Below are 23,537 nucleotides of genomic sequence, written 5' to 3'. Positions count from 1 at the left end.
ATTCCCTCCAGTGGTCATCTGGTCATTTAGGGCACCTTTTTGTGCTTTATTAGTTACTAGTAAAAAAGGCCCGTTTCTGACACAAATGAAACGGGCGCTAGCAAGGTTTTCCTTGGAGTGTGTATGTTTGAGAGAGTGTATGTGAGAGTGACTGTGTATGAGAGAGAGAGAGAGAGTGAATGTGTGTGTGTGTGTGTGTGTGTGTGTGCTCCTGGGAAGAAAAAAAAATGTCTGTGTGCTTGGTTTTGAGTGTATGGGAATGATGGCTGTGTTAGGGAGTAGAAACAGAGATTAACCAATGGGCTTCCCTGCTCGTATGTAGTAATCGTCGTGCACCATGGCTGGAGTTGGAGAGGAGAGGGAGGGCGTTGGAACGGTGAACGAGCGGCTGCAGGAGGGTGGGTGAGGGGGACTGTGGGCGGGGGGACGGGGTCCAGCGCCGATGTTGGTTGGTTGTGAGTGTATGGGAATGACGACTGCATTGGGGAGTGGAAACAGAGATTACCAAATGACAATCCGATTTGTTGAGTGTCATTGCTCCGCCCTCGACGGTTTTGTTTTATTCCATTATGGCTAGGGTTACCCAGGGCTTTTTTGAGGGGGTACTTGGGGGTACTGAGTACCGGCACCTTTTCCATTGTCTGCTAAAATTGACCCATGATCCCCAAGTTTTAATGAAAGAGCTCAGGCTCTACACAACAATCCTGCCTTGTCATAGATTCTGTGACTGGTTGCAGGGGGCCTGGCTATTGTGGGGTGGGTCCCTCAGTGTTCACCCCACCCCTGAAGGGTGGCCCGGCATTTCCAGCACCTTTTTCGCTAGATAAAATGCACTGGGGTTACCATATGGCTCCAGAAAAAGGAGGACAGATTGAGTCAGTCTGGGATTTACTTTCATTGCTTGCAATGGATGCAAAACCCGGACTGGATCAATGTGTCCTCCTTTTTCTGGAGCCATATGGAGGGGAATAATTGAACTGCGCCGGCCATCTCCGGGGCCGGCTCCAACGATATTTTCAAAAAAGCTGGCCGGCCATCTTTTTCTTCGCTAATATGGTTGGGCCCGGCCAAATGTCAGAGATGGCTGGGTTTGAGATGGCCGGCATCGATTTTCGGTGATAATGGAAACTAATGCTGGCCATCTGAAACCCGGCCAAATCCAAGGCATTTGGTTGTGGGAAGAGCCAGCATTTGTAGCGCACTGGCCCCCTCACATGCCAGGACACCAACCGGGCACCCTCGGGGACACTTCTAAAAATTTAAAAATAAAAATAGCTCCCAGGAATATAGCTCCCTTACCTTGTGTGCTGAGCCCCCCAAATCCCCCCCCAAAACCCACTACTCACAACTGTACACCACTACCATAGCCCTTAGGGATGAAGGGGGGCACCTACATGTGGGTACAGTGGGTTTTTTGGGGGGGTTGGAGGGCTCCCATTTACCACCACAAGTGTAACAGGTAGGGGGGGGGGAATGGGCCTGGGTCCACCTGCCTGAAGTGCACAACATCCACTAAAAACTGCTCCAGGGATTTGCATACTGCTGTCAGGGAGCTGGGTATGACATTTCAGGCTGGCAAAAAAGTTTTTTTTTTTGGGTGGGAGGGGGTTGGTGACCACTGGGGGAGTAAGGGGAGGTGATCCCTGATTCCCTCCGGTGGTCATTTGGTCAGTTGGGGCTCCTTTTTGAAGTTTGGTCTTGAAAAAAAAGGGACCAAGTAAAGCCGGCGAAATGCTCGTCAAGCCTGGCTTTTTTTTTCCATTATTGAGTGAAGCCAGCCATCTCGTGAGCACGCCCCCGTCCTGCCTTCACTACCCTACCGACAAGCCCCCTTGAAGTTTCACCGGCTCCGTGACAGAAAGCAGTTGAACCCGGCCAAAATTGGCTTTTGATTATACCGATTTGGCCGGTTTCAGGAGATCGCCGGCCATCTCCCGATTTGTGTCGGAAGAAGGCAGGGGATCTCTTTCGAAAATGAGCTGGATAGTAACCCTAATTATGGCTAAAAAAAAACGTCCAAGCGTTAGGAATACCCAGATCCCGCCCTTAACATGCCCCCTTGTGATTTCAACGCACTTCTGACGGACTTCATAGAAAATGTCTAAAAATTGTTTTTGAAAATACGAATTTGGACATTTTTGTGAGAAAAACGTCCAATTGCAAATGTATGCCACTTTTTGGATGTTTTTCTCTTTTGAAAAAGAGCTCCACAGTAACATAGTAAGTGACGGCAGATCAAAACCTGAACAGTCCATCCAGTCTGCTCAACAGTCATACCCATTATCAATTAATGATTAAATCACTAAAGAACATGAAATTATATACTTGATCATGGTGTTTCTGGGACAAAGACCATAGAATTCCGCCCGTCTCTGTCCTTGTGTTCCAACTACTGGAATTGCTGTTAAAGCCCACTCCAACCTAGGGACACAGACTGTAAAAGTCTGTCTGACACTTTCCTCACATTCCAATTATTGGAGTTTCTATCAAAGCCCTCTCTAGCCCATCCTAAACTGGATTGCCATATACCCGACCCAGACCATACAAGCCTGCCCAGCACCAACCTTAGTTCTTCACAGTCGGAGTTACCATCCAAACACCACTTGACATGCAAACGAATTTGTCTTGTTTTTATAACATTCATTTTCTAATTAGAGATCTTCTGTGTTCATCCCACGCCTTTTTGAATTCCATCAGTTTTTTTCTCCACTACCTCCCTCAGAAGGGCATTCCAGGCATCAACTACCACCTCCATGAAAAAGAATTTCCTGACATTACTCTTAAGTCTACCGTCCCGCAACCGCAATTAATGTCCTCTAGTTTTACTGTTTTCCCTTCTCTGGAAAAGATTTGTTTTCTATATTAATAGCTTTCAAGTATTTAAATGTCTGTATAATATCTCCCCTGTTCCTCCTCTCCTCTGCATATTTAGGTCTTCCAGTCTTTGCTCATACGACTTTTGGCACAAGCCTACACCATTTTTTATCGCCTTCCTCTGGACCGCTTCAAGTATTTTAACATCTTTGGCAAGATACAGTCTCCAAAACTGAACACAATATTCCAAATGGGGCTTTACCAATGACATTTGGAGGCAGTGTACCTTTTGTCACCTTCCAGACTCCACCCATCTCTCCTGTCACCTCTTCTTGCTGCTTCCAAGCTATTTCTTTAGGCAAAGGCAGCATGATGAGCTTACTTTTGTTAAAAGAATTTTACCAATACTCATGAACACCGCGAGACCAAGTCAGGCTTAAAGCAGTTAAAGCAGCTGTATTACTTGCAAGGAGACAACATCCAGGAGATTAATCCAGCACACAGGAGATAAATCCAACACACAAGCAGGAGGTTGTTGTCTAATTCTATACGAATTCCCCTGTTATTATATACCTTCTTTCACCATTAGAGCAATTCCTATCCTGTTTGTCCAATTATCTATTCCCTTATATGGTCTATTCAGTGTGTTTTTTCTAGAGAAAAAGGTTCCGGTACTCAAATGCCAGGCCACCCTTGAGGGCTGGGGTGATCATTGAGGGACCCACCCCACAATAGCCACATGCCCTACAACCAGTCACAGAATCTATGACAAGGCAGAAGTGGTGTGTAGGGCCTAAGTTCTTTCATTAAAACTTGGGGACCATGGGCCAATTTTAGCAGACAATGAAAAAGGTGCCGGTACTCAGTACCCCCAAGTACCCCCTCAAAAAAAGCCCTGGGTCTATCTGCCCAGTTTCCCATCTACATTTCTCCATGTCTTACCTCATCCTGCACCTGCATCATTACTTTTCATTTTCTAAGTAACCTCCTTTTGGATGAACTTCATGACCCATACAATTAGTACAGTCTTGTACTTTTATTTACATGTAGCTGTAGCATACCTTCTAAGCTTGGATAAATGTGTTATTAGCCAAAAGCATGTTTAAGAACAAACTACAGTGCTTCTTGTACAGAAGCTGTATATGTAAAAAATGATTAACCCAATAATTTCCCTACAACCTTTCCATCCTGTCTCCCATGGGAAATAATGGGGTGGGGGTGGGGGTGGGGGGGTGGTGATTGTTTTATTTTTGGTGAACGAGGGACTTTGATGTTCCTCTTCATTCCATTACTGTTTTTTTTTCAGTCATTCTCTCCATTTTTTCATTCCTTACCTCTCAAGTGCAGTACCCCTTGTACCCCTTGTCTCATTTGTTCCTTCATGCCCAGTACCCACCCTCTCCTTCTTTCTTTCCACATGCCCTGCAGTCTCTGTCTCTATCCCCCCCCCCCCGCATAAGGGTCTCTCTCTGTCTCTGTCATCACCTGTGCCCCCTATGCTAGAGAATGACGCGGGGACAAAGTTTGTCCCCATCCCCGCCAACACTGTCCCCATCCCATCCCCATGAACTCTGCCCCCATCCATAGAAGCCTCAACAGTTGATTTTATATTTAAGTCTTTTTATTACAGTATAGAAATGAACAATAATAAAGCATAAATAGAAGATACATCCCCCCATCTTCCCTCCCTCCTCCCCTGCTGTTACCAATTGATCTCCTCCCCTACATTCCCTCCCTGACCCACTACAAGAAACACCCTTCCCTGCTTCCATTCAGCAAATATGAAGCACTCTCTATACTCTTAAGCTAGTGTTCTCTGTTCTGTTTTTTAAATCCACGGATGAATAGTAAGTCATCCACAATATCGGGATTCAGTCAAGCTCTCCTTTTTTCCACTATTCTTCCTGCAATAGAAAATGCCCTCTCCGAAGACGTGCTGGTAGCAGGAATACACAGGATCCCCCGTGCAAGTTTTGCTAGTTTTGGCCAGCACTTTTCCTTATTTCTCCAAAATGATAAAACATCATTGTCAGCATCATCATCAGTCGAACATAAAATTATTTATTTATTTATTGCATTTGTATCCCACATTTTCCCACCTCTTTAACTGTGAAATTCGTGAGCCTTCTGAGAAGATGTTCTATAAAAGTTGATTAGAAAACTAATGCTGACATCCATTTTCCTTCGTTTGGAGGGGCCCAGCCCAGACTCTTCCACAGATGCAACACTGATTGTGGAAGATCCCGAGATGTTGATGGACGAGTCTTTCATTTCAACTTCAAGCTGCTGGTATAACCTTCTCAAAGATTCTGTTGCCTTTATTTTAACATCCTCGGTGAACATAATTGGATTGTCTTTCAGACATGGGTGTAGAAGGCAAGCAACGTTGTGTAGTGGATGAATCAGAAAATAAGTCTCAATCAGGTTTTGGAAGTGCTCCTTCATGCTAGCAATAATGAATGAATCAGTTGCAGTAAAATTCAGATGCTTCAACAACTGGGCACGGGTTGGAAGGATATTGCAGATTGTAGAGCTTTGATCAGCAGACAACACTTTTGTTGCTGTATCAAAGGCAGACAAGAGGCAAATGATGTCATTTAACACGGCTTAATTCAAATCCAAAAGCAGCTTCTGCAGTTTTTTATCATTGATTTCAGCTGCCAGTTGTTTAAAATGTGTTAAGTTTTTATTAATTGAGTCTAGTATTGTATAGATTCTGTTCCACCTAGTTGGAACAGCCTGTTTAAGGCTAGTCTCAAGCTTCTGATGCATTCTTGAATGCTTGACATGTGTGACAATGTCTTTTGAAACCTTTATCAGACCACTTACTTCTGCTGCTGCTGCTGCAGAATCAGAGGCAGAGCCATCATCCTTCAGTCCATGAGCTAATACAAGGTTCAAGTTATGGCCAGCACACGATATCCACTGCTGATCCTTGAATGCAGCCTTCACATTAGCTCCATTGTCAGTCACATATATATTGTCCTGCCGGTAAGCCCCAAACTCTTCTAAAATTTCCTTTACTGTAGATCTGATATTTGACAGTGTGTTTTTCTAGCAGAGTTCTGGTGGCAAGAATTCTTGAGTTAAGATGATAATTTGAATCTATATACTGTACATTAACTGTTATGTATGGCATCCCAGTACCATCTTCAGTCCACAAATCAGTTGTTACACCAAATTTAATTTGCCTTTGCAACAGATCAGACAATGCTGCTCTTTCCTTACCAGCAATATCAGAACTATGCCTAGACACTGTTCTGGCAGAGGGGAGTATCTGATCTGTAGAAAGCTGACCATATTTTGCGCCAATTAAAACCAGCTTCTTAGCGAGATGAATGAAGCCAATACCTTGGACAATAGAAAAAGGCCTGATGTCCATGGCACACATTGAAGCAACTTCGTCAGTAACTTCTGATTTCACTGTTGCTGGCACGGTCATTCTCGGTTCATCTTGACTCACTTTTTGTAAGAAGCCCCCAATGTTTTTTGTGCGCATAATATGCTTTTGCGCACAACTAGCTGCATGTGCTTTCAAACCACAGGTCCCATCACGTGACTTCCATTTCAACGCTGTCTTGCAATCTTGCACATGGTGAAACCACTGTTTTGACCATCCACATGGATAACAATGAAGGACTTCCACACTGCACTAGCTCCATGATTCTCAATAAAAGACAATCTCTCACTTTTGTTACGAATTAGAGCTTGTACCATTGTTTTATCCATGACTACAGTTAATCTAAAAAATAAAAATAAAAGCACACTGTTGTTGACCAGTGAGTGAATGACCACCAGATTAAAAAAACAAAACAGCAGGGGCGGGGCCACGGGGGTGCAGAGGATGACGGGGAAGCTGTCATTTCAAGAGAGGGGGGAGCGGCAACGGTGGCGGCCTCGGGGGGGGGGGGGCCGGGGCTGCGGAAAGCTCTTTCAATGCAGGGGGGAGCGGCAGTGACCTCGGGCGGGGGGGGGGGTGTTGGAAGGGAAAAAAGAAAGCAGTGCTCGTCAGGGACATCCTTGAAGGACGTCAATGTTAGGCACAGATGCACAGCTTGTTTTTTTTTTTCTTTTCCCACAGCAGCCCCTGCCTAACAAGAGGTGTAGACCTCATGTTAGGGTTTCCACCGTAAGGGGGATCGGTAAACGTTAGTGCATATCATTATAATAGCCTTGCAATGGTACTGCAGCTCATTATAATGATTTGCATTCCGTTTTCGTTAGCTGCTACTGTGATCGGGAAATGGCGTTTAGTGCATGCCAGGGTTTATTGCTTGCTCGTTAATGGCTCGTTAAGTTTACTGCATCTGGCCCAGAGTCAGAAGAACTAGCACCCTCATGATCAAAAGCAAACGCCGGCGCTAGAGGCTGTTAGTGCCAGTGTTTGCTACTGCCCCATGATTAGAGCCCTCGAGCGCATGAAACAACAAGCTCGAGGGCTCTTGGCACAAGTAGCATGCAAATTCATGCTAAACAGGGCTTAGCGCATTCATCCCCAATGATCAGTGGCCAGCGCGCCATAATTTGGGTCGCTGGCAGCGGCAAACCCTACGCCAACTCCGAGCTGGCGTTAGGGTTTGCCGATCATTGGGGAGGAATGGTGAGCCCTGTCCAGCATGCAGTTGCATGCTGGCAGGCCCCCGTTCCCCCCCAAAGCAAACTGCAAACAGGGGGCTGGAGGTCCAGTGGACCTCAGGTCCCCCTGACGATCCCACCCCCCCCAGGTTCAGGGAGGGCTGGAGATCCGGTGGGTCTCCAGCCCCCCCAAACCCCCCGAAAAAATGGTCCCTGGTGGTCTAGTGGCCGCCAGCCAAACCCCCTCCCAATGAGCGACAGGGGGGGCTGGAGGTCCGGTGGACCTCCAGCCCACCCCAACTCCCTCCCCACCCACCCAGCGTTGTCTTCAGTGGTAGTCCACCGTACAAAAAGAAGTCCCCTCCAAGCCCCCCTACCTTGGTTGGAGGAGGGAGATAGCCTGCCTCCCTCCTCTTCCTTGAGTCAACAACGACAAAATGGCGGTGCCCAGTCTCGCCCAATGCATCCTGGGATGCGCTGGGCGGGGCTACAGACCATATAAAGGAATTGCTCCCTTATATGGTCTGTAGCCCCGCCCAGCGCATCCCAGGATGCATTGGGCGGGGCTGGGTGCCGCCATTTTGTCGTCGACTCAAGGAAGAGGAGGGAGGCAGGCTATCTCCCTCCTCCAACCAAGGTAGGGGGGCTTGGGAGGGGGTTTCTTCATCGACTCAAGGAAGAGGAGGGAGGCAGGCTATCTCCCTCCTCCAACCAAGGTGGGGGGGGGGGTTCTTTTTGTACGCTGGACCACCACTGAAGACAACGCTGGGGGGTGGGTCTCCAGCCCTCCCTGAACCTGGGGGGGGGTGGGATCGTCGGGGGGGACCGGACCTCCAGCCCCCGTTTTTCCTTACTCGGGGTAGGGGTAGTCAGGGCCTGGTGGTCCCATGGACCTCCAGCCCCTGTGTTTGACAGGTTTGGGCTTTTGACTGCCCAGACCTGTCAAGCAAGTGCGGGAGGATTGTGCTGAGCGCATGGTCGGCACAATTCGCCCGCACTTCTACCCCATGATCACAGATAATTGCACTGCTTACATTTGCATGCATTATCTCTGATCATCCGTGCGGTAAAGCCCCGCGCTGTTCCAGCGCTCTTTGTAGAGTGCTGTTAGAAACAGCACGGGGCTTTTGATCATCTGCCTGTTAGGGAATAAGTGCAGCAGGGCCCAGGGGGAGGAGATGGACAGGTTGTGACTTGGGAGGGAGAGAGGAAGGGGGATGGAAGGGAAATGCTGGGAGTGGAAGGGAGTGGAAGGGAGCTGCCGCACTGGTCGGGGGGGGGGGGGGGGGTGGCGGTCAGGGGATTTGACACTGTGGGAAATGGGAGGGATTTAGCACTGCAGCAACTCTTAGATAAAGGAAACGTGGCTATTTTGTGAAATAGTAATAAAATAAGGCAAGTGCATTTTTAAGACACCATATCACTGCATTCCACAAAGCAAAAGGAGCAAGTTCCCAGTTCCCACAGAAAGCAGTACTAGGAAAACTAAATACATAGCTCACTGCATAGTGAAACAGTTATTAATTACCTTATTTCCAAAGTTTTGAAGAATGCAGTGGTATATTATAAAAATGCACTTAATATTGTTTATTACTGTTATTTACTAATGGTTGATATACAGCAGCAGTTAACCAACCAGCTCATTTTCGAAAGAGATCCCCGGCCATTTTCCAACACAAATCGGGAGATGGCCGGCGATCTCCTGGAACCGGCCAAATCGGTATAATCGAAAGCTGATTTTGGCCGGGTTCAACTGCTTTCCGTTGCGGAGCCAGCGAAACTTCAAGGGGGTGTGCCGGTAGGGTAGTGAAGGCAGGATGGGGGCGGGATGGGAGCGTGCTCACGAGATGGCCGGCTTCGCCCGATAATGGAAAAAAAAGCCAGGCTTGATGAGCATTTCGCCAGCTTTACTTGGTCCCTTTTTTTCCATGACCAAACTTCAAAAAGGAGCCCCAACTGACCAAATGACCACCAGAGGGAATCGGGGATCACCTCCCCTTACTCCCCCAGTGGTCACCAACCCCCTCCCACCCCCAAAAAAACAAAAAACAAACATTTTTTGCCAGCCTCTATGCCAGCCTGAAATGTCATACCCAGCTCCTTGACAGCAGTATGCAAGTCCCTGGAACAGTTTTTAGTGGGTGCTGTCCACTTCAGGCAAGTGGACCCAGGCCCATTCACCCCCTACCTGTTACACATGGTGGTAAATGTGAGACCTCCAACCTCCCCCCCCCCCAAAAAACCCCCACTGTACCCACATGTAGGTGCCCCCCTTCATCCCTAAGGGCTATGGTAGTGGTGTACAGTTGTGGGCAGTGGTTTTTTTTGGGGGGGGGGATTTGGGGGGCTCAGCACACAAGGTAAGGGAGCTATGTACCTGGGAGCTATTTTTTTATTTTTAGAAGTGCTCCCTAGGGTGCCCGGTTGGTGTCCTGGCATGCGAGGGGGGCCAGTGCACTACAAATGCTGGCTCCTCCCACGACCAAATGCCTTGGATTTGGCCGGGTTTGACATCGCCGGCATTAGTTTCCATTATCACCAAAAAAAAACGATGCCGGCCATCTCAAACCTGGCCATCTCTGACATTTGGCCGGGCCCAACCGTATTAGCGAAGAAAAAGATGGCCGGCCATCTTTTTTGAAAATACTGTTGGCTCCGCCCATTTACGGAGCTGGCCCCGGAGATGGCCGGCGCCATTCGATTATTCCCCTCCAAATCAACTTCATGCTTTGTAATGTAATTTTTTAGTTTCAACATTTTTATTGATGACAAACACATTACTCAACATTCAATATCTGGCATGAACAGAAAGGCCAACATCATAATATCCACAATCAAACTAAATGATAATATCCGTCATCAAACATTTTACCCATTTTCACCCCGCCCCCCCCTCTCCCCCCCTCCCCAATGTACTTGTATTTCGACATTTTTATTGATGACAGATTATGGCATTACATCGGTGTCTTTTTGGACAACTGTGACTACCAACTAAGCAATTAATACATAACTGTGTGATAAAAACCATCCCCTCAAACCCTCCCCCATCCCCCTTGTTTATGATTCCCCCTTGTCAACCAGATTAGTATAACCAGTCCTAGAAAAACATTCCGTTATACATTATGTATTCTGGCTATACCAAGTAAACAGTAACACCCATATCACTTCGGAACCTATAATTCCCTATGTCTTAAAACATCAGCTAAACAACATCACTCCTCCCCTCCCCACCCTCCCCGACCCAAACCCCCACTCCCTCCCTCCTACCCAAACCTCCCCTCTGCCCCGAGCACCGCCTGTGGAACTGGGGGACTATCTGCCTCTGGGCCATTTGTTCAGAATTTGGCTGCGCGCCCAAGGAGAAATTGTGTCTATGTAGGGCCCCTCAGACTGCTAAGAACCTCCGCTGCCTTCCCGGAGACCCACCTGCTCCTCTAGCTTCCCATGTCACCAGCTCATGCAGTTTGTTCCTCCAATGCCAGAAAGAAGGTGGGTGATCCTGTGTCCAATAAAGTAGAATACATTTCCTACCTAATATGCATACCTTACTCAAAAACTGTTTGACACCCTTAGATCCAACAGACCACTGGCCCAAGGTACTGAACATAGCCCTCTCAAAGGTTAGAACTACCCTTTCACCCACCACCCCGCTTAGATATTGAGCCATCCGATTCCAGAATGAATGAATCCACCTACAGGACCAAAATCCATGGTAAAGCGTGGCCTCTGTCCTCCCACATTTCCTACAGTTCAATGTCCCTGTAGCCCCAGCATGAAAGGCTTGTCTCTGAGAGAAATATGCCCTGTACACTGTCCGATAGCTGCACTCCTGCAACTCCGCACTGTATACCAGCTGTGGGCCGGTTCAGAGCGCTGTGATTAGCAACTTTGCAGAAATACATCTACCAGACTCCGCACTCCACTTTTCTGCTACCTTCCGCAGATCCCTTTCGTGATCTAGCCTACTTAAAGCCCCATGGAACCATGAGACCGAAATTTGCCCTGCAGCGTCTCCTTCCAGTACTTCTCTCAGTTGCCTGCCAAACTATTCGCTGGTAAAGATTTTACATAATGCGCTAGTTGTCTGTAAGCCAACCATGTAGAAAGGCCTTGCCCACATTGTCGTTCAAATTCTGCATAGGTCATTAAAGTCCCATCCTCTTTCACTAGACTTTCTAGACTGTTTATGCCCTTCGAAGCCATAACACGAAATATCCCATTCTCATCTCCCGGCCTGAATTGTACATTCCCTTGTAAGGGAAGCCACACACTACTGCTCGGGTTTTGCCCCCACATTGGGAGTACCGCTCTCCATAAGCACCAAAGTGGGTGTAGTAGAAGACTACCTCGGTAGCGCTCGGGCAAGTCTCCCCTTGAAACATGAAGCAACGCCACTGGCTGCCAGGGCCGAAAAAAGGCCTTTTCCAGACCTAGATTCGTATAGATGTTCGAACCCAGAATCCAGTCCCTCAAGTGACGGAACAAGCATGCTTGATTATATCTCCGGATATCTGGGATCCCCAATCCTCCTCTTTTCTGTGCCCCCACCAAGTATGTCCACCTCAACTTTGGTTTCCTTCCCCCACAGCAAAATTTCCCCACTAACCTCTGCAGTGCTAGCAGATCTTTCCTAAGCAACCACAGAGGCAGGGTCTGAAGCAAATACAACCACTTGGGGAAGATCATCATTCTGTATAGATGTATGCCGCCTAAAAGGGTTAAAGGCAGCGCCGACCAGTGTGTCAATTTCTCTTTCGTCTCCCGCAATAAATTGGTAATATTGAGCTTATATAGCCGGGAAACATCAATAGGTAGCCTGATCCCCAAATACTTAAATGATTCATCAGCCCAGCACAAAGGGAATCTCTCCCCCACAAAACCGCTTTAATTGATCCGAACTTGCTTGAGCTTCCGACTTCATGAGATTCAAGCCAAAACCAGAGAAGTCTCCATACTCCGTCAAGCTTTCCATGAGTGACGGTAGTGATTGCTGTGGCTCTGTGACTAGGAGGAGTAAGTCATCTGCGAACGCAGCCGATTTAAATGAGTATTCTCCGATTGCCACCCCCTTAATGTCTGGATTATGTTGTATCTCCCGCAGCAACGGGTCCAAGGTCAATACAAACAGTAAGGGGGACAACGGACACCCCTGTCGTGTCCCTCTACTAATTGAAAACCATTCTGAGGCTATGTCATTAGCGTAAACCTGAGCCTTAGGGTCTGCATATAGCGCCCTCACCGCCTGATAGAACCACCCTTCTATTCCATAGGTCTGCAAGACCCCAAACATAAACCCCCAGTCCACTCGGTCAAACGCTTTTTCTGCGTCAAAGATAATGAGCAAGGCCTGTTTACTTTCCAAACGAATAGTCTCTAACGCTGCCAAGATTCTTCTCATGTTTTTTGCTATTACCCTGCCTCTCGTGAACCCCACCTGAGAGTCAAGCAATAAAGTGGGGATAATTCTGGCCAGCCGGTTAGCCAGTATTTTTGCCAGGAGCTTTACCTCCGTGTTAATCAGTGATCTTGGTCGATAGGACTCAGGACAATCAGCTGGCTTCCCCGGTTTCAACAACACTATTATCCTGGCTGCATTCAAGTGCTCTGGAAGCTTCTGTTGTTGGACATAGCCGTTAAAAACATCAGCCAGGACCGGGCTTACCTCCGACTGCAGCAATTTGTAAAACTCGTTACGGAGTCCATCCGGGCCTGGTGATTTGCCTAAAGCACTTTGCTTAATTACCCATTCAACCTCATCAGCTCCTATCGGTGCATTCAACTTTGCTAGCTCCGCTGTCTCGATTCTTGGAAGCACCATACTGGACAGATAAGTCTCACTGTCCAACAAAGGTGGTTCGTGAGGTCTATTCAATTTAGCAAAGAACTCCTGGAGTACCCTGTTAATTGCTTTATCTGCATTCTGCCTGACCCCCTTAGAATCCACCAGTGTTGAAATTTTTGATCTACCCAGTCCTCCTTTGGCTAGCCTCGCCATTAAATGGCTGCCTTATTTGCATATTTGTAGAGCTGAAATTTATAATATGCCCATGATTTCTGGGCCCCTACCTGCAACAACTCGTTCAATGCTTGCTGTGCTTCCAAGAGTTGTGTACGGACCCTCAGGGAGTGAGTCCTGCCATATTGCTGCCTAAGGGTAGTCACCCTCTTTTCCAAGCGTAGGATCTCCCTTGTTCTCACTTTCTTCTGAAAACTGACGTACGATATAATCTCCCCCCTGAGGACCGCTTTAGCAGTCTCCCAATATAGACTAGGATCATCTCTGTGCTGTACATTGGTCTCCCGATATTGCTGCCACTTATCTACCAAATACGGCAGAAAATGACTGTCTTTGAATAGCTGCGAAGGGAACCTCCATGTACTCCTTCGGAGACTTGTATCATCCTCCCTCTTGACCATCTCTACCCACATGTGGTCGGAGATCATGATCGGCCCAATCTTAGTCGATCCCACTTGGGTTAAAAGTTCTCTAGAAATCAACAAATAATCCAGCCGGGACATCGTAGAGTGTGCCCTAGACATACAGTGGGGGAAATAAGTATTTGATCCCTTGCTGATTTTGTAAGTTTGCCCACTGACAAAGACATGAGCAGCCCATAATTGAAGGGTAGGTTATTGGTAACAGTGAGAGATAGCACATCACAAATTAAATCCGGAAAATCACATTGTGGAAAGTATATGAATTTATTTGCATTCTGCAGAGGGAAATAAGTATTTGATCCCCCACCAACCAGTAAGAGATCTGGCCCCTACAGACCAGGTAGATGCTCCAAATCAACTCGTTACCTGCATGACAGACAGCTGTTGGCAATGGTCACCTGTATGAAAGACACCTGTCCACAGACTCAGTGAATCAGTCAGACTCTAACCTCTACAAAATGGCCAAGAGCAAGGAGCTGTCTAAGGATGTCAGGGACAAGATCATACACCTGCACAAGGCTGGAATGGGCTACAAAACCATCAGTAAGACGCTGGGCGAGAAGGAGACAACTGTTGGTGCCATAGTAAGAAAACGGAAGAAGTACAAAATGACTGTCAATCGACAAAGATCTGGGGCTCCACGCAAAATCTCACCTCGTGGGGTATCCTTGATCATGAGGAAGGTTAGAAATCAGCCTACAACTACAAGGGGGGAACTTGTCAATGATCTCAAGGCAGCTGGGACCACTGTCACCACGAAAACCATTGGTAACACATTACGACATAACGGATTGCAATCCTGCAGTGCCCGCAAGGTCCCCCTGCTCCGGAAGGCACATGTGACGGCCCGTCTGAAGTTTGCCAGTGAACACCTGGATGATGCCGAGAGTGATTGGGAGAAGGTGCTGTGGTCAGATGAGACAAAAATTGAGCTCTTTGGCATGAACTCAACTCGCCGTGTTTGGAGGAAGAGAAATGCTGCCTATGACCCAAAGAACACCGTCCCCACTGTCAAGCATGGAGGTGGAAATGTTATGTTTTGGGGGTGTTTCTCTGCTAAGGGCACAGGACTACTTCACCGCATCAATGGGAGAATGGATGGGGCCATGTACCGTACAATTCTGAGTGACAACCTCCTTCCCTCCGCCAGGGCCTTAAAAATGGGTCGTGGCTGGGTCTTCCAGCACGACAATGACCCAAAACATACAGCCAAGGCAACAAAGGAGTGGCTCAGGAAGAAGCACATTAGGGTCATGGAGTGGCCTAGCCAGTCACCAGACCTTAATCCCATTGAAAACTTATGGAGGGAGCTGAAGCTGCGAGTTGCCAAGCGACAGCCCAGAACTCTTAATGATTTAGAGATGATCTGCAAAGAGGAGTGGACCAAAATTCCTCCTGACATGTGTGCAAACCTCATCATCAACTACAGAAGACGTCTGACTGCTGTGCTTGCCAACAAGGGTTTTGCCACCAAGTATTAGGTCTTGTTTGCCAGAGGGATTAAATACTTATTTCCCTCTGCAGAATGCAAATAAATTCATATACTTTCCACAATGTGATTTTCCGGATTTAATTTGTGATGTGCTATCTCTCACTGTTACCAATAACCTACCCTTCAATTATGGGCTGCTCATGTCTTTGTCAGTGGGCAAACTTACAAAATCAGCAAGGGATCAAATACTTATTTCCCCCACTGTATGCGTATAATCTTTCTCCAGCGGATTTAGCGTTCTCCACACATCCACGATGCCCAAGGCACTACTCAGCTGACTCACCCCTCTTATTGTCCTAGCCAATTCCCTATCTGTCGGCTGAGATCTGTCTAGCCTAGAATCTGCCACGTCATTTAGATCTCCCCCCAATATGATCGGTACCTCTCCAAAATCAAGAATCTTACAAATTACCCTCTCATAAAATCCACGATCAAATACATTAGGGGCATAGATGTTACATAATAATAGTGGTTGATGTTCTAAAATCATGGAGGCCAACACAAATCTACCATCCGGATCTGCCTCCACCCTCCGAACTTCAAGCTGTATCCCCTTCTTGAACAAAATCACCACACCCCCTCTCCTACCCACCGCTGGGGCCTCCAGATAATCACCCACCCACCACTTTTTTAGTTTGGCATGTTCGTCCGCCGGCAGATGGGTCTCCTGTAAAAAAGCAACAGAAGTCCCCCTGTCCCTGAGCGTTTTTAGTATTTTATGTAGTTTAATTGGTGAATGGACACCCCCTACATTCCATGTTGTTATTATTAAGTCCTTCAGCTTACCCTATCCCTTTCCGGACTCCAGGGACTGTTGCGTGCAAAGTTATTGTTGGAATGGAAAAGCGTCCCAGCCCGCGCCCTCCCATCTCGACGAGCAGCCATAACCCCAATCGACTCCGCTTTCCTTTTCATCCCCAATCCCCAAGCAGTGCTCTGCCCCTCTCCCGCCCATCCCCCAGTCCCTCTCCCTTCCCCCCCTTCTCCCCTCTTCCTCCCAATCTCCCCTCCCCCCCAACACATCGGTTCCTCAATCCTGAAACCATTCCGCTCCTAGGCTCAAGGTACCCCCATCCTTATGTTACCTTGCTTCCCCCCTAACCTCTCTTCCCTACTGAGATCCATACCCCCCAATATGCCTAGCCACTTGTTGGCACTAAGTTTGCAATAGAAACTCTCCTACACAATAATACATTTACTTTAACCCATATTCCTTCAACACTGCAAGCAGTGTCTTAAACCAGAAAGGTGAAAAGAGCAGCGAGGGAGACAGAAGAACTTAGGCAAGAGAAAGAACAGGCGATAATATATATTAAAAAACAAACAAACAAACAAAAAAAAACCACACACACACACACACACACACACACTCATATACTGAATATGAATTTCAGGTTGTCCATCTTCTGATCTTCCATGTGCCCTCTCGAACTGTTGAGTCTTTAGACGAAATTGATGGTAACCAGCCTTCCTTCTCCGTTCCTCTGCATCGATCATATGATGTCTTTTACAAAGTGAACCATATCCAGGGTCTCTTATCACCAAATAATCAAACTGTTCAGCGAAGCTCCCCATAGACTACTGAGCTTGAGCGTACAGTAGCGCTCCTCCACCCCATCTGTCGAACATTCAGACCACCCTTGCAGGCTCAGTTCTGTCGAGTCCGCTTGGCAATTACTCAGTGCCTCGTGCAGGCGACGAACCAGCAGCCGCCATCTTGTTAGCAAAATGACCTGCTTCCTCCGCTTGATCAAAAAACAGCACCCGCCCGTTATTCATCACCCGCAGACGTGCAGGATAGAGCAGACTAAAGCGGCACTTGAGCTCAAACAATCTCGAGCACACCGGAACAAAGGCTCGTCTGGCTGCTGCTACCTTTACAGAATAGTCCTGAAAGCAGAGAATTTTTTAATTTTGATATTGTAGCTGTTTCCCACCTCGCAGCGCCTGCAGGATTCGCATTTTGTGAGTATAATTTAACACCCGGAGGATAGTGACTCTTGGGCGGTCTCCCTCTGATGTGCGTTGGCCCAATCTATGCGCCCGTTCCACCCGAAAATCTCCCGCTATGTCAGGTACAGCTGCTGCTTCAGGGAGCCAGGCTTCCAGGAACTTCCGCATGTCCTTTTCTAACAAAGTCTCCGGGAGACCTACCAGCCGCAGGTTATTCCTACGGGACCGATTCTCTAGGTCCTCTAGTTTTTCTTCCAACTCCAGCAAGCGCTTTGAGAGTTTTGGCTGCTCTATAGTAAACTGATGCAGTTCTTCCTCCACTTGCCCCACGCGGTCTTGCATTGCTTGCATATCAGTCGTGATGGCTACGTACCGCTCCTCCATACTCTCCAACTTATCCAAAATCTTCTGGAGCTTTGAATCCATTGTTTGTTCTACTGCCGCTCTCACCTCTGAGATTATTTCTGCCGCCCATTGCGAACTTGGCGTCGGGGAAGGCGGCAAACCTTTTTCCGCCATCTTGGGCTCCGCTCTCCGGCTCTTCTCCCGACTCTCTTTCTTCGCTGCTTTGGCTGCCATTCACTCCGGTTCAATCTCTCCACCTACTGTCAGACTTCCCACGCTATTCCCACTCGCACTAAACTGCTTTTCGGGGGAGAGCTATGCCGGATTTTTTCTGCTGATTACACAGGTACCGCAGAGCAGCGAGTCTCCACTGCCTCACTCCTCCATAGCCCAACCGGAAGTCGTAATGTAATTTTTAATAGCATTTTCTCAGTTATTACCCAAATACAAATAAAATTATAATGTTAATTATACAACCATGTCTGCCTGTTATGGTAGTTTGGATAACCTGGTCCTGGAGTTACTCAATCAGTCAGGTTTGTCAGGATATTGACAATGAATATTCATGAGAAAGATCTGCATACAGTGGAGGCAGTGCTTGTTATAAAATGCTTTGAGTCCTACTGATCTGTACATCTGTTGTGTTATTTTGGCGGGTGGAAACAGGTGGGCTTATAGGGAGGGAGGGGAAGGGTTCTTGGGGTATGTTCTCTGTAAAAGTTTTTATTGTGCCATGTTGGATGGTTTATTGTTTTTTTCCTTGTTCTGTATGAAGCTTATCAACTAACATGTTTTCTTGTAATAAAGATGATTAAAACAGAAAAAATAAGTTTTGGATGTTACTGAATTCTATTATTCTGTCTCATTGTATTTCCAGTTTTGGCACAGTATAAGCCATCACAGGAACAAAATATAAGAAAACCAATGAACTACATTAGGGGCTTATAGCCCATTTAGTTATGTTTCAACAAATGAAAGAACTGTTTGACAGAAAATATTTTTATTATTTTGACTTATAAACCATTTACTACTACTAATTGACATTTCTAAAGTGCTACTAGGGTTACGCAGCGCTGTACAATTTAAACATGGAAGGACAGTCCATGCTCAAGGAACTTACAATCTAAAAGACAGGTGTACAATCTAAAGACAAGTGTACAGTCAAAAGACAAGTGAAGAGTCCGTCTGATACGGCATACTATATTACACGAAAGGTTAGGTGCCGAAAGCAGCATTGAAGAGGTGAGTTTTAAGCAGAGATTTGAAGATGGGTAGGGAGGGGGCTTGGCGTAGGGGTTGAGGAAGATTGTTCCAGGCATAGGGCGAGGCAAGGCAGAATGAGCGGAGCCTGGAGTTGGCAGTGGTGGAGAAGGGAACTGAAAGGAGGGATTTGTCCTGTGAGCGGAGGTTACGGGCGGGAACATAGGGGAGATGAGGCTAGAGAGGTAGTGAGGAGCCGCAGACCGGGTGCATTTGTAGGTAAGGAGGAGAATCTTGAATTGTATGCGGTATCTGATCGGAAGCCAGTGAAGTGACTTGAGGAGAGGGGTGATGTGAGTATATTGGTTCTGGCGGAATATAAGACGTGCGGCAGCGTTCTGAACGGATTGAAGGGGGGATAGATGGCTAAGTGGGAGGCCGGTGAGGAGTAAGTTGCAGTAGTCAAGGCGAGAGGTAATGAGAGCGTGGACGAGAGTTCGTGTGGTGTGCTCAGATAGGAAAGGGCGAATTTTGCTGATGTTGAAGAGGAAGAAGCGACAGGTCTTGGCAGTCTGTTGGATATGCGTAGAGAAGGAGAGGGAGGAGTCGAAGATGACACCGACGTTGCGGGCAGATGGGACGGGGAGGATGAGGGTGTTATCAACTGAGATAGAGAGTGGAGGAAGAGGAGAGGTAGGTTTAGGTGGAAAGACGAGGAGCTCGGTTTTGGACATGTTCAGCGTCAGGTGGCGGTTGGACATCCAGGCAGCAATGTCGGATAAGCAGGCCGATACCTTGGCCTGGGTCTCCGCGGTGATGTCTGGTGTGGAGACATCTACGGAAAAAGTTCTTTTGCGGATTAATACCTTTCAAATATTTGAACGTCTGTATCATATCACTCCTGTTTCTCCATTCCTCCAGGGTATACATGATTAGGTCAGCAAGTCTCTCCTCATACGTCTTGTAATGCAAATCCCATACCATTCTCGTAGCTTTTCTTTGCACCGCTTCAATTCTTTTTACATCCTTAGCAAGACATGGCCTCCAAAACTGAACACAATACTCCAGGTGGGGCCTCACCAACGACTTGTAGAGGGGCATCAACACTTCCTTTCTTCTGCTGGTCACACCTCTCTCTATACAGCCTACATTTGTTCCTGAAATATTCTCAAACTACAGAATAATCCATTTGTGTATCTAAAAGGTAAACTTCTACAAATCAGATGAAGATGTGATTCCATGTGCCCCAATGAGAGTTTAATTCTACTTCCATTTAATTTCAATATAGTCCATCATCTTTATAACACAAGGCTTCCCAAGGCAGATTACAACATTTAAGTTGAACCCACCAGGAAACAGGATATCCTCACAGAAATTTGGCCATCTGTGTTGTATACAGTGTATTTATTTAGTTTGTAGTGTAGAAAAATGAGCACAAAATAGAGTTTAAAACTGCTGATTTTAAAGCTGTTTTAGTGATATTCAATTGTTATTTCATGATATTTATATAAGTAGTAGTAGTAGTACATTATGGAAGCTTTCAAATAAATTAAACAGCTGTCCAATAAGCAAAAAGAAAAGAAAACAACAACTTTTGTCCTCCACCTTTTAAGGCACTGCCTATCCAAATGAAACAGCTTTACACTTGTTACAGATGGACCAACAATAAAAAAAAATGACAATGTGGATGCAGCAGCTCATAGGTTTGCTTGCTTTGTTTTGAGTGAATGGAGATGACGGCTATGCTGGGAAGGGGAAACTTAGACTGTCTTAATTGGCTTCCTTGCTTACAGTTGAACTAGATAGGCTCACTTCCACTCCTATTTATTAAATCTTCTTGTCTGTTAAGGTATTGCTTCCGCCTCCCTATGCAGCCTATTGGCTAGCTAAGGAATGTCTGACCAACAGGGTTTCCTAAGCTTCTGTTCTTGCCTCTCCCTGCAGCTTATTGGCTGGCTCAAGAATATCTGACCAATGAGCTAATGGAGGGGGGTGGAGAGTAGAGAGAAGCAACAGTGTAGGCTAGACAGTCTTCCTTCCTCCCTTTCTTTTGCCATTAGAGACTAAAGGGGGAGAAGTGCTGAGAGAGGACTTTGGAAAGGGAATGAAGTGCTGATAGAGGCAGAAGAAGGAAGGAAGGGCAGAAAGAGTGGCAGACAACCTATGAAGAGTGTAGGAGAGCTGCTTTCAAAGGCGATAATAGAGGGGCTGGGAGAAGGAAGGCTAGGTATAAAAGGGTACTGTCTATTGCTGCTATGAGGGTCTGGGGGAGTAACCAAAAGAACAAATCCTGGCTGAAAAGGGGGTAGAGAAGAGGCTGAAAGTGAAGCTGAGGGGAAAAAGAGAAAACAGAGGCACTGAGAGCTGGAAGACATGGGTTGTGAGGGGAAGAGAAAAGAAAATAGAGAACAAGCAAAGAAAGAAATAGATTCAAACCATAAGCACAACAATCTTAAAATTATTAGCTGCTCCCCACAACAGAGCAAGCCAAACTATAACTGGATGTGAGATATAATATTGGTAGTTGGGCTGGGACAGATTTGGATAGCTGCTAGTATTTGCTTTTTTTTCTACAACCTTGCAGTTACTGGGGCAAATAAGGTGTTTTTTTTTAGAGGGATGAGGAAAGGGGAGGAGGTTTTGGTAGCATGCAATACAGTACCATGAACTGAAAATCTCCCCTTCAAAAATTACTTTCTCTTGGCAGCTCTGATTTTGAGAGAGGCTGTGGTCAGGAATTGATTTGATGGGGAGTGGATGTTAAAACTGTGCCTGTTTTCTATAAAAAGTAAAAATATTTCTCTACTATATCTTAGAGAAGGTAGAGATTCTGGGCACTGGGCTATGAGAGTCTAAAGAAGTAGCATTGGAGCAATAGTAAGAGGTGTCTGGAGACCATTAGCAAAGTTTGGGGGAGAGCAAAAGGCACATTACCACACACACTCTCTGTGTTTCCTCTTTTGACTCCCTGACTTCCCTCATAGTTGCTGAATCCTTGCTCCTTTATTTGCTTTTTGTAAAGCTTTGTAGCCACCTCCCAGGTCTCAATTCTGTTTCTTGAGCTGGCTATGTGTTCCTTGGCCATTGAATTAATATCATGCAGGCAGGCCAGAGCACAGTGGCTTAGTATAAGTTCATGCTTCCATGTCCTAGGCTACCGAAATATATTATCCCAGTCAGCATGCAATTTGAGGTTTCAAGCTGTGATCCTTGCTGGGCTTCCAGGGCTCAGGGTGGGCATATGGCAAAATCTTTTATATGGATCTTGCAGGCAGGGAGTGACCATTGGCCTGGAATCTTTGAGTAGTAGAAGTGCTGAAGTGCAGGGGATGGGGAAGCAGGACCAGTTTCAGAAAATAGGATATGCCTGAGGCCAGGGAACTGAGCAGAGAAATGATTAAAGTCTGAGTTACAAATTGAGAGATGAGTTAAACCTGCCCATGAAAGGAAGGTTCACCTCCATAGGAGAGAAGCACTGAAAAGGTGGATGAGCCAAACCTGAATGGAAGGGCAATTGGCTAGGGAGAGGGTCATTGAAGCTTGCTGGGGTGTGGAGAAGGCTGGGTTAAGAGGAAGTGAGAAGTGGAACCGACAGAGCTGTTAAACTCCCTGCCTCCAAATATTTAACAGCCTGTGTAGGAGGAGAAAAATTAAAAAGTGCAGCGGGTGTAAGGAGGGGAAATGAGTACAAGGATGAGGACCTTTAGCTTTTGATTTGAGCGAACAAATCTTCATATCCATATGTAGATACAGTCTGGTCATTCACAACCAGATGTACTTGTTTATTTTTTTTCTGGGTGAGGGGAAATTTGTTGGTTGTGAGAACTCACAAGTTCAGCACCCCCAGTCATTTTCAAAAGCTGGCTCTTATGCTAGCATTAACCTGGTCAAGATGATAGACATATAGTGAAATACTAACAGAAATTTCATGGGGTTTATTCCAGAATATTGAAAGAGCTTGAACATGAAATTGCTGTTAGTATTAGTCTGTAACCTGGCATTTAAAATGGCCATGATATCCGAGGACTGGAGAGTAATGACTATTTTTTTAAAAGTGAGCTTGATATTAGTGCCAGGCAAAATGATTTAAGCTACATTAAAAAAAACAAAAAACAAAATGACTGACCATGTAGATAAATATGGCTTAATGCAATTGAAAAATTATTTAAATGTAGCTCTCCCAGTTGTGCATATCAATCCAATTTAAATACATAATTAGCCCTATTTTAGACAGGTTGTATAAGTAGGAATTAAGGCGTAGGTCAATGTGTCTGAAGTTTTGTAAGCATTTTATGACAGAACCTGGCAATGTAGAGCCTGTTCTAATCTAAAGTACAGGAGAAATGGATATGCACTGGATGTGTGCAGTATATACAGTGGGGGAAATAAGTATTTGATCCCTTGCTGATTTTGTAAGTTTGCCCACTGACAAAGACATGAGCAGCCCATAATTGAAGGGTAGGTTATTGGTAACAGTGAGAGATAGCACATCACAAATTAAATCCGGAAAATCACATTGTGGAAAGTATATGAATTTATTTGCATTCTGCAGAGGGAAATAAGTATTTGATCCCCCACCAACCAGTAAGAGATCTGGCCCCTACAGACCAGGTAGATGCTCCAAATCAACTCGTTACCTGCATGACAGACAGCTGTTGGCAATGGTCACCTGTATGAAAGACACCTGTCCACAGACTCAGTGAATCAGTCAGACTCTAAC

The sequence above is a fragment of the Microcaecilia unicolor genome, chromosome 1 (genome assembly GCF_901765095.1).
Source record: "Microcaecilia unicolor chromosome 1, aMicUni1.1, whole genome shotgun sequence".
Lineage (NCBI taxonomy): Eukaryota > Metazoa > Chordata > Amphibia > Gymnophiona > Siphonopidae > Microcaecilia > Microcaecilia unicolor.
The sequence above is the reverse complement of the archived record's forward strand: the minus strand, read 5'-3'. Positions refer to the sequence as shown.